General features: G+C 46.0%; 1 protein-coding gene across 1 annotated transcript in view; it reads left to right on the forward strand.

Annotated features, from left to right (window-relative positions):
* The window catches only part of ABTB2 (ankyrin repeat and BTB domain containing 2), a 205,871-nt gene that overhangs the window by 33,962 nt on the left and 149,202 nt on the right, over positions 1-22,707 (forward strand). The gene's annotated exons all lie outside the window — the stretch shown is intronic.

Raw genomic sequence — 22,707 nt, forward strand, 5'->3', positions numbered from 1 at the left:
ATTTATTTGAGATGGAGTCTCACTGTGTCACCTAGGCTGGAGTGCAGTGGTGCAATCTCAGTTCACTGCAACTTCCACCACCCAGGTTCAAGTGATTGTCCTGCCTCAGCCTTCCGAGTAGCTGGGATTACAGGTGCATGCCACCATGCCCAGCTAATTTTTGTATTTCATTAGACACGAGGTTTCACCATCTTGGCCAGACTGGTCTCGAACTCCTGACCTCAAGTGATCCACCCTCCTCAACCTCCCAAAGTGCAATTAACAATCTCTTAACACAACCTAGTACTTAGTCTACACCCAAATTTACCTGCTTGCCTCAAAAATATAAATTAGTTTGAATCAGATTCCAAACAAGGTCTGTGTTTTGCATCTGGTTATTAACCAGATCGTGTGTTTCATGATGAAAAAGGTATTTGACGTCAGACCTACCTTATCTGGATGGGTTTTGCATGCCTTTCTGGCCAGCTATGTAGCTTAGATTGTTAGAAGCCTTGAAGGGCTGTGAACCCCTGTCAATATACTGTCAGGTTATTTTCCAGAGGGATATTCAGAAATCCTCTGCCCTTCCTTCGTTGTTGCTAACAAAACTGTGGCTCTTTCGGTGTCAGAAGCAATGGGTGTATGAGTTTGGGCTTTCTCTGCTGGCCCAGAGGTGAGTCCCGACTGTCCTGAAGGCTGTCACGATTCTAGTCCCATTGAGAGTGATTGGTTTCAGAACAGGCATGTGAGCATGTGACCCAGTTCAGGCCATCAAGGCCTGAGGGAAGGATGCTAGGTGGAGCTTCTCTGGAAGGGTTTCTTTTCCCTTGGTTTGGGGTCTTGAGACTTTTGAATGGCATATGCGAACATCATGTCTAGAGCTGCGGCAGCTGCCGTCTCATGACTGCAGGGAAAATCAGGCAAAACCCAACATCTTGATGTAGGCCAAGGTGGAAGAAAGGACATAACTTGGGTCCATGATGACACTGTTGAGTCACAGAACCAAGCAACCCTGAAACTACCCTACCCAGGTCTTCTTATAGGAGACAATGCCCGCCCTGGCTGTTTAAGCCACTTTTAGTTGTTGGCTTTGCATCTGGGTGCATCCCAATGATACATCACAGGCATCTTTCTGGATAAAGCAATATTGTCTCTAATAGGTTTTCATTTTCTCTGAGACAGAAAAGAAGTAACCTTTAAAGTCTATCCTTATTCTCTTGCTTAAACCACTGTTTTGTTTTTATTTTTTCAAATTGGTTGGTGAATGTTTCTCCTTTTTCCTGTTGAACTTCAGTTGAATATGGCACACTCTCATGAGTTGTCTAGAAACATTTAAGAAGCTTTGGCTTCTGTGGAATAAGAAATACGCAGCTGTTCATTCTCCCTTGCAATGACTTGACCCAAAGTAAAACATCTTTGTTTGTTTGTTTGTTTGTTTGTTTTTGAGATGGAGTTTTGCTCTTGTTGCCCAGGCTGGAGTGCAATGGTGAGATCTCAGCTCACTGCAACCTCCACCTCCTGGGTTCAAGCGATTCTCCCACCTCAGCCTCCCGAGTAGCTGGGATTTACAGGCATGCGCCACCATGCCCAGCTAATTTTGTATTTTTAGTAGAGACAGGGTTTCTCCATGTTGGTCAGGCTGGTCTTGAACTCCCGACCTCAGGTGATCCACCCACCTCGGCCTCCCAAAGTGCTGGGATTACTGGCGTGAGCCACCGCACCTGGCCAGTAAAACATCTTTAAATGGCGCAAAGTAAAATTGTGTGAAAGACAGATACAAATGGTGTTGGGGAAGACTGGCAAGCTTGAATGTGCTGCTTGCTAACCAGAAGTAAGGCATTCTCAGTAGTGAGCTGGGATTGCCCAGGGGAGATAAAGTTAGTCTGGTATGTTCTAGAGAGTTCCACGGACCTCTAATGTGGACACACGGCACCCGTATGCCTTCCTGTGGGGTAAGTCCTTGGTGAAGGTTAGGTGAGAGAATTCAAGAGGCAGCCAGCCCACCCAATGGCACCTTGGGCTTCCAAGTTCTACTTTTCTTTGGAGAAGAGATTCTGCTGTGGTGAGGTATATCCATCCAAGTGACTTTTTATCATAAATCTCTGTACACCTGTGGAGGCATTGAAATGGTCTACAGCTGAAATGGCCTTTTCAGCTCAGATCATCCAGGGATAAGGTTTTAATCATCAACCAGACTGCTTCGGCCACTGAGTACATTTTTAGGACCCTGCCTTCTGACTTCGATTCCCCCAGGAAATACAAAGCATTCAAATGTTAGCCCAAGGGTAACATCCTTAAGAAATAAAATCTGCTCTTTTCTCAAAACCTGAGTGCCTTCCAAAGCCAGAATTAAATTTCTATTTGGGTCATCTGTGCACATACTTGGGGGAGACATAAATCATATGCAGCTCTGTTAGAGATCTCAGGGAGTGAGCTGTGTGTTAATAATAAAAATAAAATTAAGTAACGTGTGCTAAGGGATTAGTATGTTTCAAGTACTGAATTAAATGCTTTATACTCACTAGCTCATTTTAATACACCTGCTCTCTAAAAAGTGGCCAGGCACGGTGGTCACGCCTGTAATCCCAGGACTTTGGAAGGCCAAGGTGGGTGCATCACCTGAGGTCAGGAGTTCGAGGCCAGGCACAGTGGCTCACACCTGTAATCCTAGCACTTTGGGAGGCCAAGGTGGGTGGATCACCTGAGGTCAGGAGTTCGAGACCAGCCTGGCCAACATGGTGAAACTCCATCTCTATTAAAAATACAAAAATTAGCTGGGCGTGGTGGTGCATGCCTGTAGTCCAGCCTACTTGGGAGGCTGAGGCAGGAGAGTTGCTTGAACCTGGGAGGCAGAGGTTGCAGTGAGCAGAGATCACGCCACTGAACTCTAGCCTGGGTGACAGAGCAAGACTTCATATAAAATAAAATAAATATGAAATAAAATAGTCATGGTGTCTCATTTTCCAGGTGATAAAACAGAGGCTGGGAGGGGTTAAATAACTTACCACACAGTGTGAAGAGTGGCAGTGGGAAGCTCACGCTCAGGTCTGGCTGACTCCACAGCCCGCCTTGGTAATGACTTCAGAGGTGACAGACAGCACTACATATACTTGGTGTATTTTGGCTGTTCCCTTTTTGTCTCAAACTTGTCCTTGGCTTGGAGCTATCCCACACCTAGGTTTCTCCTCCCCTGCTGCCTAGATACTGGCCAGTGCAGGCATCAGCTGGTCCTGATGGGACCTGCCCCTTTATGATAAAGCCAAAAGAGATCCCAGTAAGCTTTGGGGTCTCTTCTGACTTTATCACAAAGGGGCAGGTCTCTGTGACCTTCTTCACCTGGCTGTATAATGACCGTCTGAAGTTGGTGGGGTTGTGGGGAAGAAGGCCTGAGCCAAGGCTTCTTGTGTGTCAGATCCAGGAAGCATTTTATTTCATTTCATTGCCTTTCCCTGGGTCATCTGTTACAAAGTTTGAGGTGGTGTCTACTCCAGCACTGTTCCTATTACTCTGTGGGGCTGACAAGATGTTATCCCCCAGCTCCAGGGGCCTTGGCCGTCATCCTTGCTAAGACAGTGCCAGTCTCTGGCTCCAGGATTTCAGTCTGGAAAGAGGTGCCTTTGACATTACAGCTGACTCAGGCTAATAACTGCACAGTTCCTTTGAAAGGCATGCAAGCTTCCTTCCTTAGCCCTGAGATGACACTTCTTGGTATTTCTCCATCAAAACATCTTGTTTCTCCAAACAGGGGGGTTTATAGATTACTTAGACTAGTGGTTAAGCTGCCCAAGGATGACCTGAGAGCAACATGCTGGATCCTTATCACATCATGGGTCACCTCCCAACTCAGAACATTGAGTTCTGACTCCCCAGCTGGCATTAAATTGAAAATAATCCTCTGGACTCTTGGACTCTGTACTTACTGGCTGATTCACAGTCTAGTAAAACCACCTTCTTTCAACTGCCTAGAAATCTAAGTTGGAATTTTTATTATGACGTCATTGTGTATTTAGTAGCTGAGACTCCGGTCCATCCTGGCTCTGCCACGAGCCAACTGAGTGTCCTTAGACCAGTCCCTTGGTCCCTCAGACCCCACGCTTCCTCCTTGGGAAAGTGTTGAGGATGACTTTTCTAGATGGTTTCTGGGTTGCCTTTAAAATAAGTCATTCCTTGGAATCATGTATTTTGCAGTAACATGGGTGGAGCTGGAGGCCATTATCCTAACTGAACTCAGAAGCAGAAAATCAAATATCACATGTTCTCATAAATGGGAGCTAAACAATGGGTATGCATGGACATGAAAATGGAAAAAATAGACACTGGGAACCAAAAAAAGCAGAGCCAGGCACAGTGACTCATGCCTATAAATCCCAGCACTTTGGGAGTCTGAGGCGGATCACCTGAGGTCAGGAGTTTGAAACTGGCCTGGCCAACGTGGCGAAACCTTGTCTCTACTAAAAATGCGAAAAAATTAGCTGGGCATGGTGGCACATGTGTGTAGTCCCAGCTACTTGGGAGGCTGAGGCAGGAGAATTACTTGAACCCAGGAGCTGGAGGTTGCAGTGAGCCAAGATTGTGACACTGTACTCCATCCAGCCTGGGTGACAGAGCGAGGCTATATCTCAAAAAAAAGGTGGGGGAGGGGGACGTGGGGAGGGGAGGAGTGGGGGTGAGGGTTGAAAAATGACCTATTAGGTAAAGTGTTCAATATTTGAATGATAGGTATGCTAGAAGCCCAATCCCCACCATTATGTGTGTAATACCCATGCAACAAACATGCACATGTATCCCCAAATCTGAAATTTAAAAAAGCCATTCTTAATTTCTTTTTTTTTTTTTGAGACAGGATTTTGCTCTGTCGCCTGGGCTGGAATGTGGTGACAACATCTTGGTGCACTGCAACCTCCGCCTCCCAGGCTCAAGTGATCCTCCCACCTCATCCTCTCGAGTAGCTGGGACTACAGGCATCTGACTAATTTTTGTATTTTTTTGTGGAGATGGAGTCTTGTCATGTTACCCAGGCTGGTCTTGAACTCCTATACTCAAGCCATCCTCCTGCCTCAGCCTCCCAGACTGCTGGAATTATAGGTATAAGCCACTATGCCTGGCCCATTCTTAATTTCGTTGACCAAGGGTTTCTCTTACTATTATTGCACTCTCATTGCCAGTGCCCCCTTATTGAGCAGTCTGTGGGCCGAGCGCAATCAAGGGAAAAATACAAGATGCGGGAGAGGAGACAAACCCCCAACTCCCTTGCCCAGGAAGATTATCGTCTCCAGGGTAGAAAGCCTGTAAACACTATACTAATGATTGTGATGAAGATCTGAACAGAGGGCAGTGGAATCAGAGGGCAAGATTGCCTAAGCCAGGCTCATCAGGCACATCTAGAGTATAAACAGATGGCACAGGTGACGTGTTTAACTTACACAAGAGAGGTCATGTCTTTGTTAAACATCCAAAAACCTATGGCATGAAGTACCAAGGGTTCTTGCATGTGTCTCTGGTTGGAATTGTTCTAGTTCTGTTGGTTTTGTAGTCAGTTGCCTATGAGCAGAGCAGAATCAAACAGGCTTTGTGCCTCTCCCAACCTGAGTACCTCAGGCACAGTAGTTTTGAAGCAGACACTGATGGGGCCGGAGTGTTTTGTCCAGATCTTTCTGTTCTTTCCCATGTGCCTCCCAGGCTTCCCCAGTGAGGTCATTAGTGTGTCCAGGGTAAGAACTGTATCACAAGCTTCCCACATATCTTCTATGCTAGCACTGTCTTGGTCACACACAGGTCCTTTGTATACCCTTAATGTAGTCAATTAGGACAGGCTCAGCCAAGCTTTATTTATTCTTGGAAACTCTGTGTGTGCAGTTGTTATTGTTGCGGTTTTTATCACATTCAAGTACCCACTGTCTTTTTTTAAAAAACCATATTCTGGGGCTCATAGATTATCTTAAAGCTGGGCTTCAGCAGCACCAGTGGCAACAGTAGCTTGGCCTTGGTATTTCCACTGCTCAGCCTTGTAGTTGATGATGAAATATTTGCAGCAAACACATGTTTGCCACTCGGTCACTGACAAGCCTGTGGGTTTTGGGGTAGCAAAAGAGCAGAGTGCAGGAAACGATCCAGTGAGTATCTTTTGCCTCCCAGAGGAGCAGAAGGCTCAGCCCATCCACTGTGATTATAGTCAGAGCTGGGCTGGATCTGAAGTTGAGTTTAAAATGAAATCATTGCTGAAAGGCGAGTGCTAACCTACTGTGAGGAGTTCTTGTCTATCCAGAGAGCCCCAGTTTGCTGATGGTTGAAAGAAAGGATGAAAGGGAGCCGTTTGCGACTTTTGCAGTGTCCGTGTGATCTGTGCCACTGTGATGGCCAAAATCTGGGACTGACCACAAAACACAGCCTCACGTTGGCTGCTGTCAGTGAGGGCTGTCTCCCCTCCTCCTTGCCAGGGATGGGGTGTCTGGAATGTTAGTTTCCTTGCTGCAGTGTGAGTGAAGCAGAGGAACATCGGCATTTTTAGCCTTGTTATAGCAACCCTGGCCACTTGATCCCAAAGTTAGTTCTTGTCAAGTGTTGGAAGAAACAAAGCAACACATTTTTTCTTTTGTTCTTAACATTTTAACTGCAAACGTTTAATCAGCAGTTTGACGATGACTGGTTAGAAATTGCCGAATAAGCTCGCCTTGAAGAAGTTATGCTAAGCCACCTCAGGTTTCTCCACTGTGAGGGGTAGATGCCCGGCACCTGGCTGGCACAGGTGTTGGGAATTCTGTGTGTCAGAAGCACTGAGAGCCTGCCATGAAAGGCAGCTGGAAACCTGGGGGGTGGCTGCTCGTGTCGTTTCTGATAGGAAAAGCGAAATCGAATTTAAGGAGACCTGCGCATTTCAGAACTATACTTACCACAGTAAAGCCTCTGGGCTACGGCCAGCCAGAATGTGCCCTTCTCTCCCTTCCCATGTCTGCTCAGCGCCGAGGGTGAGCTATGATTGGGGCAGGGGAGGAGGGATGGAGGAGACAGGCACTGGATGCCAGGAGAGGAGAATGGGAACCCAGAACACATCCCTGGAATCAATCTAATTGTTTCCATTCCTCCTCATGAATGATTGGGGCCTGTATTCCCCAAAGCTTTTTAGCTGCCCAATACAGCTTTCCTTTGTCTCAAGAACCTCCCAAAGATGGGCTTCTAAACCTCGGAAAGCCAAGCCCCAGACCCTCAGAACCCCGGGTCAGGATGGCCCCGGACACAGGTTATTTCAAATAGACTCATTTCTCCCCATCAGCTGAAACCAGTCAGTCTGAACTGGGCGTGTTTATTCAGTGAAACCCAGGAACCTCAGTGCCCTGGTTTTAATCAGGAGACTTGCTCTGTGGTAATTTGGGGCTCCTCGACCAAGGGTCTGGTCCCAGTTAGTTTCCAAATGCCAGGCGCGCTTGTTTCCACAGACAGTGTCTGCGCTCACGTGGCCTCATGCAAATGCACACTGTCCAGAAGGCAGGCTCGCGCGAGTGCAGGCCTCTTTTTAATATGGAATTTTGAGCCCTTCTGGCGAGGATTTTTCCAGTCTTTGTTTTTTGAAAGGAGGGTAAGATAATCTGCAGCGGCCTTTCTGGGGAAGTCATTTGGAGCGTTGGGTTGGAGCTTGGCAACATGGAAACCATTAGGGCTGTCACGGGGGCTTACTACCTTGTAAGTGTGGCATCACCCTCAGTCTCTCAGAACAGGGTTAGCCTCATGGACAGTCAGCCTGTGCTGTCACACAGGGCCCCCCACTCAGAAGAGCTCCACACTTGGCTTAATGATCAGCTATCACTGCCTTGAAATTCTTAATTTTTGAACAAGGAGCCTCCCATTTTCATTTTGATCTGGACCCTGAAAATTATCTAGCCAGTCCTTCTAAGAGGATCCAGGCACCAGCATTGGATACCAGGGGGAGGTTGAGCTCTGCCACTCACGTCATGAGCCCTTGGTCTGAGGGGACACTGACCTCCTAGCCTCAGTGTCCTCCTCTCAAAAGAGAGCCATCAGCACCTCTCCCTTGCAGCTGTGTGCAGAGAAGAAAAGGTCATGCCCCTGTGGCACCTAGCACAGGTGTGTCACATGGTAGGTCCTTAAAACACACGCATCTATTTGGCTTTTCTAGTCATTCCTTTCTTCATGCAACAAATACTGTTGAACATGGACTATGTGCCAAGCGCTGGCTCAGCCTTGGAGTACAGATACCCTAGTAAGAAAAACAGACCTGGTCCCTCCCTCATCGAGGTTAGAGTCTAATCTCAGACCCGCTTAGTGAACAGGTTGCAGAAGCCTCTTCTCTGTCTCAGCATATCCAAGAAGAACAGCCTCAAGTCTGGTGAGACCAGCTGCTCTGGAAGATCTCTAGGGCATGCGACATGGCCATCTGTCCAGCCTTCCACATGGCCCTCGAGGGTTTTGGGGTGCTGGATATCAGGGAATTAAAGCCACCTGCATGGGAGTAGCTCAGGTAGTAGTTTCCCTCATCACTCTGTGACCAGCATTAGCCCTTCCCCTTTGCTGTTGTAAATTTTGGGACCTCAAGCCCCCTTGGTTTCCAGAGCATGTTTATCCATTCACCACATAACAGGCAGCACCCACACCCTAGGACTGTGTGGGAGCCGGGTTGTGCCCTCCAACCTGCCCCACCTTGAAGGAGAACTCGGCCTTAACGTCAGCAGTGCTGGGGGAAGTCCCTTGCTGAGGACGGTGGGGAGGGCTCTTACACAGAGAATCTATGATTGTAAGGGTGGTAAGAAATCCTAGTAATAATAGTTGGACATAATGAGTGTGTGTTCAGCATCAGGCACTGAGTGCTTTACACAGATCCACTTGTTTCTCCGTACAGTTGCAAAGTCCTATCATAACCTCTATTTTACAGATGAAGAAACTGAGGCAGGTGCGCCCTCCCAGTGGCATCTCCCACTTTCGTGGCATGGCTGATATCACCGTCTACATGAAATGTGTATTGTAACAACTCCATCTCTCAGGGCGTTTGAGATATTCTCCACACATCCTCCTTGTCCGATGGTCTCGGTTACAATGACTGGGCTGTGTATGAGGCCAAAAGAGCTTCTGCTTCTCCAGGGAGCCTGGGCCCCAAGGGGCAGGAGGTGGCACTCTCTGGGGGGCCTGATGGTGGTGCAGGTTGCTGCTGGGGTGCTGGCTTGCCTTCTCAGCCAGGTGGCTTGTAAGGAGCTACCATACACTTCAAAGAATGTGGTCAGACCACATCCTACCCAGCAGACAGCTGAGGTGCTCGGGAGCCGGCCCAATGGGACACTCCGTCTGTCCGGGAGCCAGCCTTTCAGAGCCAGCGCCAGAAGCGGTTGGGGTGTCTGATCATTCTGTTACTCCTCTTTCCACTGCTAGCTGCTCTCCAGCTGCTGACCTAATTCCAGGGAAGGTTCCAGAACCCCTTGAGCAAGAAAATGCACATGGGCTCCTGTATAAATTGTTCCACTGACAGTGAGCTATTGTTAACTCTTTCAGTTCCTGGACCATTTCTAAATCATGAATATAGATTTAATTTTAGTGCAGGTACTTTCACTTGCTAAGAAATTGGGCCATTTCTATTCTTCCTTTTTTCTTTTTTTCTTTTAAGAACATGGATTTTAGAATCATTTAGGCCTGTGTTTCAGGCCCCAGCTCTGCCAGTTGCTAGCTTTATAACACAAGTTACCCCTTCTGAGGCAATTTCTCCTATAAAATGAGAATAGTAGCCCAGCATAGTGGCACGCACCTGTAATCCCAGCACTTTGGAAGGCTGAGATGAGAGGCTTGCCTGAGCTCAGGAGGGTCAAGGCTGCAGTCAGCCATGATTGCACCCCTGCACTCCAACCTGGGTGACAGAGTGAGACCCTGTCTCCAAAAAGAGAATAGTAGAACCTAATACACAGCGTTGTTCAGAGGAGTGGGCTTATTTTCTCTTAGACCAGCTGAGAGATGAAAGAACAAATGGGAACTCTGAGGATTGCAAACTAATCTGACCCTGGAAACAGTTTAGAGAATAAACTGTTTGATTCAGAAATATGCTGAATGCTCTCCTGGGCACAAAAACCAGAAACTGGGTTCCGAAGCTGCGTATCCCTGTCAAGCCCTGTGGAATGGCCAGCAATGTGCTTTCATCTTGTTTATCCCTTATAATTCTCAAGGTGACCCCCTACAGCAGTCACCACCCCCGGTTTATAGTGTAGAAAACTCGCCCAATTTGAGCCTGAATCTTCTTGCCCTAAGTCCAACATCACTTGCCTCGTAGAGACCCTCTGAAATGAATGAACAAGGTGTGTTTTCCTGGGATTCCAGTGTTTAATCGAAAAGGGACCATTTAGGGGTATCTGGAGATGCTGTGTCAGGTTGAAGATGCCTTTCCAGGCAGAACCACCTGCTGTTCCATTGGCTTTCTCTTTTTTTTCTTTTTTTTTTTTTTTGAGATGGAGTCTCGCCCTGTCACCCAGGCTGTAGTGCAATGACACAATCTCAGCCCATTGCAACCTCCACCTCCTGGGTTCAAGCAATTCTCCTGCCTTAGCCTCCTGAGTAGCTGGGATTACAGGCATGCACCACCATGACCTGCAAATTTTTGTATTTTTAGTAGACACGGGGTTTCACCATGTTGGCCAGGCTGGTCTCCAACCCCTGACCTCAGGTGCTCCACCCACCTTGGCCTCCCAAAGTGCTGGGATTACAGGTGTGAGCCACCATGCCCAGCCCCCATTGGCTTTCTCTGAATGAACAGGTCATTAGAAGTCCTGCTCCAGAAGAGTGGTAATTGATTGCTCACTTGTAGCACTTGTTCCATCCTTTACTGTAGGCTTTATCTCAAAAGAGAAAAGGTGCAATAATTACCCTAGGAAAGAACACTAGTAACTGGGGCTGGGCTTAAATAAGTGCCTCCCAGTATAAATGGACACCTTCTTTTCAAAAAAGATTTTATATTCAGCCTGGAGAACAACTTCAGCTTATCTCTGAAAGTATTATGTGTTCTCCCTCTGCCTCTCTCTCAAAATATTAGCAGTGGCTTCAGAATTTCTATTTACATGAGGCGCTCTGCCTTAATCTGGTTTCGGGAGTGGCCGAGGGACTTGTTTGAAGCACCCTTTGCGCTGCAAGATGAGATGTTTTTAGAGTGAGCTTATTTGGATTGGTTTGGAGCTGAGGGTAATGATGAGGACAGCTGAGGCCTATCCCAGCCACTCTGGTGTTCTCAGGACTAAACATCACCTTCAGTATTTTTAGATTTCTTGCCAGCAGATAAATTTAGAAGCACTTGCAATGTGCTTTTCTGGGTCTGCCGCATGGAAGTGTTAAGTTCCTGTCCAGCTTCACCTCACAGGTGGCAGCTCTTAGGAGGTCAGGCAGCCCTTCCGGGGCCTGACAAGCCAGGGTGTGCATGAGGTCTGTCAGGGTCCCCTGGAACGAGATGCAGCGTCCTGGAGCCAGCGAAAGCTAGAGCTCTGAGGAGCTGCCTCTTCTCCCAAGGCCAAGAAGGTCAGAAACTGAGGGCAGTGGAAGGGGTCAGGCTGTGCATAGAGCCCCTTTGACATGGAGAAACGGCGTCTCTCTGTGGTTTCCTCAGGACCAGCACAAGTCTGACTGGTATCCTCCATCAGGACCTTGGCTGAAGAGAGAGACCACCGGGGAAATTGCTTCCCTTCCAAAAATAGCACAAATGCACACATTTGCTCTCACAGCCGTTTTTGAGTGTGTCGTGTGGGGAGCTGTGCGAGGGACTAAGGATATGAGATGCAGGTGGCCATCAGTGGATTAGTGAAGGAGACGTACATTAAACAGCATAACCTCCATGCAGTCCACCCACGGAGGAGAGCCATGTTCCTTCTTAAATAGGTCCGTGAGCCAGTTGGGTAGGAGGACTTGAGTAGCAGAGGGAGGGTGCTGGGGGGTGAGGGAGGTGCAGGGAAAGGGAACAGCATATGTGAGGGGCCCTGAGGCTGAAAAGAATAGGAACTTAAAGGCTGGAGGGATGCAGTGGAGGTTGATATGGTCAGAACTGTGGTCTGAAAGGAGGGCTTGCTCTGGCTGGAGGGATAGGTGTGTGAGGAGGAAACCCACAAGGGCACCATGGAGTACTCCAGGGGAGAGGCAAGGCAAGCTTGGGGATGTGAGGGTGGCGGTAGAGAGAAGCAGCAGTGACAGATTTGGAGGTTGATTCGAAACTCAGAGGGTTGCAGGGAGGGATAAGTGAATCGGGACTCACAATTCTGGCACTCACAGCAGGGTAGATGCTGGAGCTTTAATTGAGAGAGGGAGAGACACAGGACAGGGGCCAAGTTTAGGGTATCTGTGGAATAATAAAGTGGTAAAGTAAAAATGGGATAATGGATCTGAAGATAAGGATTTGAAAGTCATCTGCATATGGATGAGGGATTACTTCTCGAGCCCTTCCTGGGCTCTCAGTGCTTTCCTCCCTGAGCTCATGTCATTGATGAGCAGGAGACATACATACTGTGCTCCTCCCCCTTTTAGACGCAGCGCGATTGCTCAATGTAATAGAAGTTACTATCACTGTTACTCAATGTCAAGGTCAAGCCCAAGTGATCGCCAGGCCGCTGTCAGGAGTGATCCAGGTTTCCCGACACCTGAAGTTAATACAGTTAAGGAAAAGAATCCAAAATTACAAATGCACAATGAGATATAAAAGTGAATATTTATTTAAAATGAGAAAAATTTTTTAAAGCTGACACATGTCACAAATGTGTCATGATTTAACTGCCTGATACACCTTGACATTACTGTTTTTCCCCATCTTTTTTTTTTTGACTCTGATCGCCTCTTCCTATGACAATGATTCTGTACTGTTTTCTAAAGGAACAATTCAGTCTTCCCTTTAAAATAGTTAACCAAAAGTTTGTTTTTCTTTTCTCCAATGGTTTTGAAAATTTTCTTTTAACTTCATAACTCATTATTGGTGATGTCAAGTATTAGGATTGTTGTCAAATTTGGGGAAATCGTGGCCACATTTCTTTCATTTCTGAGCAGTGAGATTTGGAAGAACTGTCCACAACCCTAGCTTCTGACTCTGTCCGTCGTGAGTTTCGTTTCTGCTCTGCTCCCAGCACTGCCTTTGGTGTTGAGCACAGTAATGCCCGTTCATATCTTGATATAACCTCTGACCTGTACCCTTGTGTCATAACACATTTTGCAATAGGAGTCCTTCTGGAAGTCATTGGTATAAGGGATTGTTAGTGATATATTAACCCTAAGTGGAAGTGACTGCTAACCACTGAACCCAGCTGACTGTATCCCCGACTCAATTTCCTTCAACAAGGTCCCCAAAATGCCCACCCAATGCATGGGAACATGTGGTCAGTTGCAGTGGAAAGAGACAATGGTATCAACTGACAGTGACTAATCTTACTTTGGCAAAAAAACACACATCCATGTGAACACATTGCCAGGCCCCCTCCAGAAGTTTTGGAAGCAACCTGTACAAGTAGAGGCTGCCTGAAGTTTACGCTTCTTTGGCTTCGTAGTAAATCTGCCTCTGCTGAAATCTCAGCCTATCAGACCATAGAGGCATTCAGGATTGCAACACATTCTTGCCTTGTAAGTGCCAAAACATTGTCATTGCAATAAAATGTTAATTCTTTGAGACCAAAGCATTTGAAAACCATTTCACACAGTTTCCTGTTTTCTTTGCTTTTCTTTCTTTCCTTCTTTTTTTTTTTTTTTTTTTTTTTTTTTTTTGAGACAGTTTCCTGTCATTGCCCAAGCTGGAGTGCAATGGCATGATCTCAGCTCACTGCAACTTCCACCTCTTGGGTTCAAGCAATTCTCCTGCCTTAGCCTCCTGAGTAGCTGGGAATACAGGCACCTGCCACCCACGCCCAGCTAATTTTTGTATTTTTAGTACAGACAGGGTTTCACCATGTTGGCCAGGCTGGTCTTGGACTCCTGACCTCAGGTGATCCGCCTGCCTCGCCTTCTCAAAGTACTGGGATTACAGGTGTGAGCCATTGCACCTGGCCAGTTTCCTGTTTTCTTAAACAGTGAGTGAGCTGCGTAGATGTAACTATGTTCTTGATGACTTAAGATCCCTGAGTATTCTTACAGTGCTTGTGCCCTCAGGGAGTGACCCCAAGATGTGATCGAATGTTGGTCCCAATATTAAATGGCCCCACACTACAGTCTTAAGTTTTTATGCCTGCTTTTTGTGTTGTAAATGTTTAAGCCCTTCTAATGCTGTTAGCTGTCATTTCTTGCTGCTTTGAACAAGCTGTGGCCTGAGAATTAAAATCAGCCAGCTTCCTTCAGTCAGTAGGCTGTTTTGAGGACTTGTTATGTGTCAGGTGATGGGCTGGAAATTTACATATAGTAGCAATGACTAATAATCACAGACATCCATTGCGTGCTGCCCTGTATCTCGTATTCTAAACTTATCATATGTGTCCACTCATGTAATCCTCACAGTAACCTAGGAGGTCGGAGCTACTGTTGTTATCCCCATTTTGCAGATGAGGAGGCCCAGACACAGAGAAGTGAAGTAACTTGCCCAAAGGGTCCTGATTCCAAAAAATCCACCTTTTGATTCCACCATGCTGTGACTTAGAGAGTCATCTAGCTGGGTGCAGTGGCTCACGCCTGTAATCCCAGCACTTTGGGAGGCCAAGGCAAGCAGTCACGAGGTCAGGAGTTCGAGACCAGCCTGACCAACATGGTGAAACCCTGTCTCTACTAAAAATACAAAAATTAGCTGGGCATGGTGGTGCATGCCTGTAATCCCAGCTATGTGGGAGGCTGAGGCAGGAGAATCGCTTGAACCCAGGAGACAGAGGTTGCAGTGAGCCGAGATCGCACCACTGCACTCCAGCCTGGGCAACAGAGCGAGACTCCGTCTCAAAAAAAAAACAAACAAACAAAACAGAGAGTCATCTAACTATGGGGCCAGACTCAAACCATTAACATAAGAATCAGAGCAAGAGAGCACAATCTGTGTCCCCAGGGAAATTACACTTTGGAAAACGTGTGACAGGAAAGAATTTGTAGTGCCCTCTCTCGGGAGAGCCATGAACAGAGTCTATGGCGTTTCTGTTGACTGCTCAAACTCTTCCCTTCATTTCCTGCTCATTGGCTGCGTTCTGGATGGTGGAGACTGCTGAAGAGCTCAGTGCTGGGGGTGTGAGCTGTTCTCCAAGCATTTTAGGATGTAGTGGTAATACAGGTTATGCATATGAGGAGACGGGGGAAGATGTAGGGATAAACATGTGATCTCGTTGAGAGAACGTGGCTGGTCATTTCTCAGTTCTGATCTCACAGGTGTTTTAGAGAAGTGACCTAATTGTGCTGGACTCCTCCTTTTTGCGACCTAGCAACCTGTTACCTTCAGGGAGCATTGGGAGCATTAGTTGCTGTTGAACAGTTCTCACAATACCAGGAGGGAGGGCTCTCACCCACAGCAGCACAGGCCTGCAGGAGCCTAGGTGACTTGGGTTGTCCTTACGCCTTAGGATACCAGGATCTAACAGACGAATTCATTCAGGGAGATGTGCAGGGAACTCTGTCCTACACGCAGTGGCCCTTTACTGAGTCCTCTTAAAGTTTGTCTGCTTTTTTCTTTCTTTCTTTCTTTTTTTTTTTTAAGTTTCCTGACATGGTGCTAGCTGTCATTGCTTGCTATGGCTGGAAAACTAGTAAGCAAGCTTCACTTCAGTCCAGAGGCATCTTTAAGTACCTGCTATGTGTTGAACTCATCAGAACTTTCACACAGCAGAATTTCCTAAATAACTTATTCGAAGAATTCTATAAAGTAATATTTGTCTATAAAAAGGAAAAGATAACTAAAGAAAGTGGTGTCCCTTCCAATCTTTCTTTTCTAGGTTTTACTTATTTTTTTTTTTAGAGACAGGGTCTTACTTTGTCACCCAGGCTGGAGTGCAGTGGTGCAGTCATGGCTCACTGCAGCCTCACACTCCTGGGCTCAAGCCATCCTCCCACCTCAGCCTCCTCGGTAGCTGGGACTACAGGCACACACCACCACATCAAGCTTGGAATGTCTTTTTAAAAAACAACTTTCCAGTCTGGGCGCAGTGGCTCATGCCTGTAATCATAGCACTTTGGGAGCTCGAGGCAGGCGGATCACCTGAGGTCAGGAGTTCGAGACCATCCTGGCCAATATGGTGAAACCCCATCTCTACTAAAAATACAAAAATTAACCAGGTGTGGTGGTGCATGCCTGTAATCCCAGTTACTCAGGAGGCTGAGGCAGGAGAAACCCTGGAACCTGGGAAGCTGAGGTTGCAGTGAGCCGAGATTGCGCCACTGCACTCCAGCCTAGATGACAGAGAAGACTCCGTCTCAAAAAAAAAAAAAACAAAAAAACAAAAAAACTTTCCAATCATCTAGTGGGAGCCATTTGCTTCAAGCTTTGTCCTCCCCTGTTGGGTCTACAATGTTGTATAAGGAGAAAATTAGTTTAGAGTCATGGGGCTGAGACCTGTAAATACCTAACTGTATTCTTAGAGAATATGACTGTTAACTTCCTGTTCTTAGAGAATAGACTTTAGTATGTTTTAGAATTTTTTTTTATATGAACAAATGAATCCAAATTGTATCATTTTATTTAGTCGAGGTTTTGCTGACTCTTAATATTAAGAGTGAATATAATGATGTGGATTGATATTAGATAACATTACTGTGTCAGTATTAACTTTCTTGAGAATGGCAATGTGATATAGAAGAATGTCTTTTGTCTTAGGTGATACATGTTAAAATATTGATAGAGGAAGCCACGTGTTTGCAACTTTCAAATTATTCAGAAAATAAAAGATGTTGACAATTGGTGAGTCTAGATAAAGGGTATATGAGTATTTATTGCACTATCCTTTCTATTTCTCTAAGTTTGAACATGTTCAGAATGAAGGTTTAGAGGGAGGAAAAAGTAAAATTCTACTCCCTTGTCCTCTCCTATCTCTCTGAAGGTGGAAATCATCATGAATGAAATATATTAAGATATCAGATCTTTTGCCTCTGGTTCCCTTACTCCACACATTTCCTGTCAAGCTCCAAAGCCACCAGTGGAATGTTTATACAACGTGCAAGATGATTTTCTGCCAGGAAGGCGAAACCTCAATAATCGCCCTGTTGACTGGCTATTTCAGTTTGTTGGGAGGCCCATGTGGTGTTACTGCCCCTCTGGTGATGCCTTCATGCATAGTGAATGTTTCAAACTGCAAGATTTTCCTCTTTGAGGAGAGAAGTGTGCCAGGTATCAGAGCGAATGTGTGCATGTGGGAGCAAGCCTGTCCTGTAAAGCCATCGCCATTTACACACTTAGGAAAACACTGCCAAGAACGAGCATATGGCGTGCACAAAGTCTCTTAGGCATGTGCTGGTGGTTTAGTGTGGAGACGTAGCTTAACGTTTTGATTTAAAGCTGGGGATGCAAGAGCCTCTTCTAGATCAAGTGTACATATGTGGGGTCTTCATTCAGAGCCCATGTTTTCTTTAACCTGAGATGTGTGCCCTGATGTGGAAGCTGCTTGTCCACATAGAAGCAGACACTGCTCTGAGGAGTATTACCTTGCTTAGGTGTTAGGCTTGGATGTCAGCACAAATTGCATGTGGCCAAAATAACTCCTGAGAACACTTTGAGTGGCCCATGAATTACACTGACAGGCACCTGGGAACTGAGGCTGGCAGAGGAAACACACATTCACTCTGGGTCTATGCCCTTGGAAGACAGTGGTAGCCAAAACTCCTACGCCATGTCAGCCGGGGCCTCTATGGCTTTTGGGTGGTGAAGAGCCCTCTGCAGTGGACTGCCCGAGTTTGAATCCTGGCCCCACCACTCTTACCTATATGTCCATGGACAAACTACTTGACTCCTCTTAGTCTCTTTCCCTCCCCTCCCTTCCCCTCCATTTCCCTCCTCTCCTTCTCCTAGTCTTCTCTTTCTTTTCTCATGTGGCTTGTCTCCCCATATTGCCCAGGCTGGTCTCAAACTCCTGGGCTCAAGCGATCCACCTATCTTGGCTTCCTGTAGTGTTGGATTACAGGCGTGAGCCCCTATGCCTAGCCTGTGTCTGTTTTCATCTGTGAAATGTGAATGATAGTTACCTCATGGGTTATTAGGAAGATTAAATCCATTCATTTGTAGGAAGCACTTGTAACAGTATTGGCACATAATTACTTTAATACAATAACTGCCAGGTGCAATGGCTTACACCTGTAATCCCAGCCCTTAGGGAGGCAGAGACCGGAGAATAGCTTGAGCTCAGGAGTTCAAGGCCTGCCTGGGCAATATAGTGAGATCCTGTTCTCCATAAAAAGAAAAAATAAAGACAAAAAAAAAACAATAATCTTTTATCCACAGAGCATATGTTGGACCTCTGGTGGATGCCTGAAACTGCGATAGGACTGAGCTCTAGATATACCATGTTTTTTCCTATACACCAATGGGCAGATAGCATATACAGCATGGACCAGCTGGACAAAGGGATGATTCAGTCCTGAGCACCACAGAGGAGGACTGGGCAAGATTTCATCATGCTACTCAGAGCGGCACTCGATTTAAAACTTAGGAATTGTTTATCTCTGTATATTTCCCATTTAATATTTCCAGACCATAGTTGACCTCAGGTAACTGAAACCAGAGAAAGTACCCATAGTTGAGGCCAGGCGCAGTGGCTCACACCTGTAATCCCAGCATTTTTGGAGGCTGAGGCGGGTGGATTACCTGAGGTCAGAAGTTCAAGACCAGCCTGGCCAACATGGTGAAATCCTGTCTCTACTAAAAATACAAAAATTAGCCGGGCGAGGAGGCACACATCTGTAATCCCAGTACTCGGGAAGCTGAGGCAGGAAAATTGCTTGAGCCCAGGAGACAGAGGCTGCAGTGAGCTGAGATCACGCCACTGCACTCCAGCCTGGCCTACAGGGCGAGACTCTGTCTCAAAACAACAACAAAAAAAGTACCCATAGTTCTTTGTGGATGGGGGGACAGCTGTATAAGCATTTATTACTTTTTTTTCATTTAAGTTAAATGCATTCAAAGTGTGGCTCTACTATAAAGGGTAAAAAGTGTGCATTAGAATTGGCAGTTAAAGAAGAAAACACTGGATTTCTTCCTCCTGTGGGTGGAAGCCTCTACGTGATGCTGCTCTTGTATTCCTTGCAATTGATTAAGAGTGCCTTAGATGTGGGAAAGCTGTTTCTGATCCTCTTATCAGAGTGTAAAGTAAAACATGCTTGACTGGTTAATAAAAACGGAAGACAGTTAGAAAACATTTGTAGGCTGTGCGATGGAGTGGTCCAGAATTGCAGCCAGTGGTTGGTGGGCTGGCCTGTGGCTGCTCTAGGAAGTGCTCAGCACAGGAAGTGACCTTTATATTTCTTCCTGGACTTACTGTGGCTCTGTCTCTTGACCAATGAAGTGAGCTGACCACTGCCGTCTTCCTAAGTACCATAAATATAACGGCACCGTGGCAAGTGGGAGATGCTAATTGTGTGGTCTATTTGGTTCCTACCTGAGAAAGTGTTCTGTGGCCTCTGCCTAAAATCAAAGGCCTGAAGACAGGAATGTTGAGAAGGAAAGCCATCAGGAATAAATCTGCCAGAGCCAGGCAATTGGGTTGGAGGTGTCTTATCAGGTCCTCATCTTAACGCTGCCCTCCCAGTGAAGCACCAACTACCCTAGATAGAGATCTGGTTCCCATTTGTAACTGGGGACTTTTCAGCCCCAGACCCCTGAGTAGCTCCCAATCCCCTGGTGAATCTGGGTAATGAACTAAACTGCTAGGAATGCCCCAGCTTCCCTTCTGACTGGGCCTTTGATTATGTCACCTAAGCCTAATACGCCTCACAAGCGCTAAAGAGGTTGTGGTCTGGAGGGAGTGAGGCTCCTTAGCCTTAGCTGATCACAGGAACATCTTTTTTTGCTCGCTGCCCTTGAGGTATTTTTTAAAGCCACAAACACTGACTCATTCAAGGGCTACAGCCTCAATGACCAACAAACTGTTGAGAGAAATAGCAGGCCCAGGTCAACCCTTGATTTCAGGTCTTGGCAGTGTTTCTGGCTGCAGCTTGAGCCCCTCTGTGGTCTGGGGAATGAGCAGGCCTTCTCATACCAGAGGCTCAGGGCAAGAATTCCTGCTCTCAAGTTTCCCAAGTAGAGTATTCCTTGATGAATTTGAATCTGACCAGTCATGGATTTCAGATAGGAAGAGGTAAGAGTTTAATTTTAGTAGCAATGCTAGAGAAAGATTAAAATCCTGTCTACATATCATCTGAGAATGGTTAAATAAATCATAGCACTTGGATATGGTGAAATGTATGCAGCCCTCATTAAACATTACATCTTTGAAGGAAATGTAATAGCATAGGAAAATACTCATGAAATATCCAGTTGTGGTGGGGAAGAGGGTGGAGACAAGAAACTGTAGCTGTACTGTGGTCCAGTTCTGTAAAAGCATACACATACGTGAGGTGTAGAAATACACCAAAGTGTTACCTAGTGATTATCTTGGGGGTGTACACACACGTGATTTTTATCTTCTATGTATTTTCTAATATTTGCCAAATGTCATACCCTGACATGTATTATGTTTGTGATGTTTATTTTTTTTTGACACAGGGTCTCACTCTGTTGCCCAGGCTAGAGTGCAGTGGCACCATCTTGGCCTCACTGCAGCCTAAACCTCTGGGCACAAGCGATCCTTTTGCTTTAGGCTCGAAAGTAGCTAGGACCACAGGCATACACCACCACACCCGGCTAATTTTTATATTTTTTGTAGAGATGTAGTTTCATCCAATAATTGCCCAGGCTAGTCTCAAACTCTTGGGCTCAAGCCATCCTCCCACCTTGGCATCCTAAGGTGTTGGGATTACAGGCACGAGCTGCTGCGTCTGGCCTATATTATGTTTAAATGTTTTATTATGTTAAGCCTCCTGTAGCAGAAGGAAACTGAAGAGTTTTGAATACTCAAAGGTGGATCCATCTCTGGGTCACAGGCAGAGGGAAATGCTAAAACGTGTTATTCAGAGAACAAAATTCAACAGCATTTATCTATTCTCTTCTTTCAGCGTTGAGGCTAGGCCTTCATGCTTTGTTGGTAGATCTGATTGCCCCAATTTATGTAAGCTCATTGTTTATGCTAGCTTTTTGTTTGGCAGGAAAATTACATATTCATTGATTTAGATTTTTTTTAAATCTTGTTTATAGTCAAGTGATCATTCGAAACATCTAGTTCAAGTACACAGGGCCTTATCTGCTATCCCAGGACCTGAAAACACAATTTTTTTTAATTCATTTAATGGCAAGATGATGTTCTTTGAAAAACACTAACTACGGGAAAGAAGGAAGCGCTGTTTAGAAGCATGTGGGCAGCTCTCTTCTCTGACTTCCTTCCTAACTGCAAGTGACCCAGGTGGACCAAGATGCTGTCAGAGGCCTTCAAGGCTGAAAGTCCATTTTCTCTAACAGCTTTGGGGCTGGAAGGCTAACCAGCCACAGAAACATCTGGCAATCGGACAGAGAGACATGAGACCACAAAGATGTTGATAAAGCTTTTTATCCTCTGCTTCCCCCAGCCTCCTCATTAATGGCAAAGATTAAAGACAATTATATCTACCCACGGGAACTAGATGGATCCTCCTCTGCCCTCCACACCAGCCCCCCAATAAATTGGGTGGATGGATGTATAAGTAAAGTTAACCCAACTGGAAAGTAGTTTATGATTCACTTTCATTTCATGAAAAACAAATCCAAAATGCAGAGCAAAGGAAGGAAAACAAAAGGGGAAGCATTTACAGTCCTTAGCGCGTTGCTCCAACCTAAAACCCCTTCTCATTGGTTATCTTTATTGCGTACCAAGACTTCCAGCACCTCCCCCACCCCCCAGTTTTCTTTTTTTAAAAGAACAGAAGATGAAAACGCTATGAGATGTATGAGCTCTGATTATGCCCAATTACATTTGGCAAGCCTAAGACAAAAATTAATGGGACCAGATTATTCTTCTGCGTGAGATGTAGTATTGCCCAGCCTAACTATTTTAGCTCTTGCCATGCTGTAGATCGTCAAACAAATTAATAGCATGCTAATGGGTGCCTTTCAGGCTTCTCGTTTATATTAATGAGTTCCACTCCATCCGATAACCAGTGATTTATAGCACTGGAACTTGCAGCCTGGCTGTATAGATTGTCTTTTGTCACTCTTTCTGGGGTGGAGCAGCCAGCCTAACAAGCTAAATGGTAGGGTTTTGTAATTGAATTCTAAAATGTGAAACGCCTGATGCAAGAACATTTCATTCTGATCATGGCTTTGGAAATTGAAAGGCCTTCAGTATGTCTCCCACTACCCAACGCTGAATGCAGTCTGATTTGGGTTTCCACAACTTGTGAAGCAAGGGTGTGACAAGATTCTTAATGGAGGGTATTCATGCTGAGCTAGCATGGCAGTTAGATTCAGCGGGCTGTAAAATAGCTCCTCTAAAGAAAACAATATATTCTTAAGAGCCATAAAAGAGAACCCTTCCTCACCTTGAAGGTATTCCCACCCCTCATCTTCCCCCCACCAAGCATAGGAGGCAGAGAGCTCTGACTCTGTGCCAGGCACTGTGCTAACTACTGTATTCTGACTCGTTCAGTCCTCTGTGTGCCTTTATGAAGGAGGCAACAGTGTTATTCCCATTTTACAGAGATGAAACTGGAGCACAAAGAGGTGAAGTAGCTGACCCATTCTGAGAGCTGCTAAGTGGTGGAGCAAGGCTG

This window comes from Pongo abelii, chromosome 9, assembly GCF_028885655.2.
Source record: "Pongo abelii isolate AG06213 chromosome 9, NHGRI_mPonAbe1-v2.0_pri, whole genome shotgun sequence".
NCBI classification, from domain to species: Eukaryota; Metazoa; Chordata; class Mammalia; order Primates; family Hominidae; genus Pongo; species Pongo abelii.